The sequence below is a fragment of the Tachypleus tridentatus genome, chromosome 13 (assembly GCF_004210375.1).
Source record: "Tachypleus tridentatus isolate NWPU-2018 chromosome 13, ASM421037v1, whole genome shotgun sequence".
Classification (NCBI taxonomy): Eukaryota; Metazoa; Arthropoda; class Merostomata; order Xiphosura; family Limulidae; genus Tachypleus; species Tachypleus tridentatus.
The window spans coordinates 146,960,112-146,963,930 of record NC_134837.1 but is presented as its reverse complement, the minus strand read 5'-3'; positions in this window follow the sequence as shown (position 1 = coordinate 146,963,930).

Below are 3,819 nucleotides of genomic sequence, written 5' to 3'. Positions count from 1 at the left end.
TATTGCAGCAAATAAATTCTGACGGAAATAGAAAGAAAAAATTAGAGTCGTCTATCTAGTTTATTAATTTAATTATACTTCCAAATAAATTTTAGGCTAAAGTTTGCTATAAATATTATTCTGTGTTTTCATTATTTAAAGCGAACAATTATTTTAACGCTTCTTATAAATTATGTCATGGAATACCTTTTGGACAAATCACATCCTTATGAGAAGTATTGTGTAACTAACAGAGACAACAAAATGAAATTTAGAAAACTTAATAATCTTGTTCATATAGATGAATTTCGATAGATTATTTGATAATAATAAAAAACCTGAACATTTTAAACATGTTTTTCCTTTTTCTAAGGTAATATATAGTAGCATAAAAAATATATAACCAGCAAACTATCCATAAGTACGTTTTATTGCATTTGCTCTGGTAGCATGATAATAATTTAGTTAACATCATTTCTAACTGGTTAACAGCTAAGACATTCCAGAAAGAATATTGTGTGTTAATACTATAAAATAATTCTTTTCACTATACATCACTAACCACGAGACGTGATACCCTCTGATACAGTGGAAAATAACATCTTTATTAACCAAACATTTGTAAGGATAGACTTTTAATGTACAAGTATTTACGCATAAAGTAATATTGTATATTACACCTAAAACATACACATTTAACTATTTACTGTGTCAGTCTTACGTTGAGTTTCTCAAATCCTATTGCCTAGTACTTTCCAAAACTCACGATGATTCTTATTAATATATATAGAACTTATGTCTTATTTCTTGATGTTTTATTTTGTAATTGCAATAGCAAACATTGTTCTGATAATATGTTACATATAAAGAAACAGCCAGAGAACTAAGATATAGAAATACATCAAAAAACCTCCTTGTAAACTGGGTGGATAAAACTCGAGTGCAAAACTTTTAAACTAAATTAGAGTAGTGTCACAGGTAGGACAATAAGACGACTAAAAACATTATCAATAGTTTTCCATACAGTGTTACAATGAGCAGGTCCTTATGCAAAACGTTTAAACGTGGGTTGTAATTTGTAAGATCAAAAGCCAAGACAGCGTGTGAAGCACAATCAGAATGCAAAGCACGCTAATGCTACAGAGGCCTCGAGTCGTGAGTAGTTAAATACAAAGCAGAAGTAAACAAACACTCAATTTCGACAAGGGGTTTGACCTGCCAACAGCACTAGGGGTTATGTTACTATGTGCACATTGCTAAAAGGTATAATAGGATTGCATCATCTACTCCAGGGACGTGAAAATGTATTAGATTTAAGTAACTGTATTCTATATCAGTATGCGATAAAATATTTTCATGAGATGTGTTTTGTTTCTTGATATGATATACAAATAAGATTATTATGATACAGGGAGATTTTAATCGTAACTTTCACTATGACTAGATGTAAGAGCCTGATCATATCTTTATAGATGTAATTTTAAAATGTAGTATTATATCAGAATGCTAAATAAAATATTTTCATGAGATTTGTTAAGTTTGATCAAGTAATCTATACACAAGATCGTAATAATACAAGAAAATCACCATATTTTACATAGCATAAATCACTCTTACAATATGTTCAATTTTGAATATATTTATTATTCATTGTACAATAGGCATTAAAGAAAAATACACCTATATAACTACTGTATAAACATGTTAACATTAGTTCTCTAGTAGCGTATGGTCTGTCCTGCAGACAAAATCCCTCAATATTCTATACGGCCTAAGACATAACGAGGTATGTTGTTTTTCTCTTGTGAAGTAGGTAAATTGTCACGTAGAAAGGAGGATTGCTAGGCTTGCAAAGTCGAATGTCCCAGTCAAGCAGCTGAAAATATTTCATTTGTCATACTGATATACATTACTGTTATTTGTCTTGTACATTTTTACAGAGGAAGTAGGATAGTTCTTAAATAACTATAATTGATCTTAAATTGTATGTATCCCATGTGTCACATCTTATGATATAATGAGATTTTCAAGGATTAATAAAACATGTGGTATTTTTTTCATTTTAAGCTCATGTAACAGTGATCATACGCTCTTTATCTTTTAAAGTAGGCAGTTTGTTATCTATCTCAGTTGTTAGTTTTAGTCCATTTCTGTAGGACATGCTTTTTAACAAAACAGATATGCTTTAGGTTAATTGGAATGATCAAACATTAGATCACAATTTTTATTCTCAACGTGTAAGATGTGTACAAGTAATTCAAAAGGTAAGATTTTTTTTTAAATGTGTTTCAGGAAAAATAGAGATGTTGATAAGGATTATAAAATCAAATTGAAAATTCAAACTCACAGGAAGTATTAGGTAAAGATGAAATTGTCAAAACACTGTGATTAAAGGAATTTGCAATAGAAGCTAGAAAGATTACAACAACTAAAAGAAAGTGGAAAAATATTATATGGAAATGAATTGGCATGTTAATACTAATGTCTATGATTTTGAAATAATTTTAGCACATTTTAATGAAATTCAGACTTTTATTACGCACACCATTTAAAAAGAAAGTGATAGTTGGTAATACCACCTATGAAGTACCATGTTACACGTCATATATGTGTTAGAAAGAATGATGGTATGATTCAGCTTGCAATAAGTCAAACATTTTACACTATGACAAACGGATTAATTTTGAATCAGTTATTACCTAAAGTAGTACTTCTAATGAAACCTAACAATTGGAATGTGTTCATAACGAGAAGGGTATTCCAAAATGGAAAGTTAGATATTTCCATGTCGTTTATGAAATAAAGCAGGAACTTGTGAACAAGTTCGAAAAACAGACTTGTCTGAAAGTTAATTTAATCTTTACAATCTAGATTTTTATAGTTCTTACATATTTCAGTGTGTATTATTTGTAAATATCAAATATTATCGAATTATCAACATGTCAGAAAAAAATTACTCCACAGATAAATTTAAAGAACACAGCCCAAATTATAATATGAGGGACAATACGATTATTTCTCTTTGTGTTTGAACCTAAAGTTAGACTTTTATACCAATATTGGTGATTTATATTTGTAATACTATATTTAAACGACAAATATGTGAGTTGTAGTTCGAAAACAGAAAATAATAATTTAGAACAGAAAAAAAAAATAGCCAATAGCACCATCAAATATTGATAAGTTCATGAGTGTACATTTAGTACAAAACCTTGGAGATGAATCTAATCATGTTGACAATGCCTGACACTGTTTTTATGTGAATTTATAGAAAAGTTCTAATAAATGGATTTTATGTAGAGGATAGATATCTATTTTCTTGTAGACCATACTTTTTGTCGTGAAGAGTCAAAAGTTAGAGGTTTATCACTATATTGAAACAATTGCCATTTTAATATACATAGTACTTATTTTTAGAATAAAAGAGTAATGTATTTGTTACAGGGGCAATTTAGTATAACATTTCTTCACGTTTTTAATGTATACCAAATGTCAAACTTCTTATTGTACTATGATTAATAAAGCTTTTAAAAATAATAATTCAGAGTGATGCACATTAATCGTTCCATATCATAATAATCGTGGGTAGATGAAGCAAGATAAGTCTCATGAGAGAAAGCTGTGTTTACACATATCACCTCTCCTGATGAAAACGTTTCTCACTTCCAATATTTAAAATGAGTATCTACTGATTGATCTTTCTTGCAAGATTTCAATGAACATTTACTTATTATTATGAATGGTTGATCTACTATCATAATTCGTTAAGTTTCGTAAATACAATTTATAGTACTTGACTACAGTCTTATTTTATTTATTATAGTTTGCGATTTTACTTAA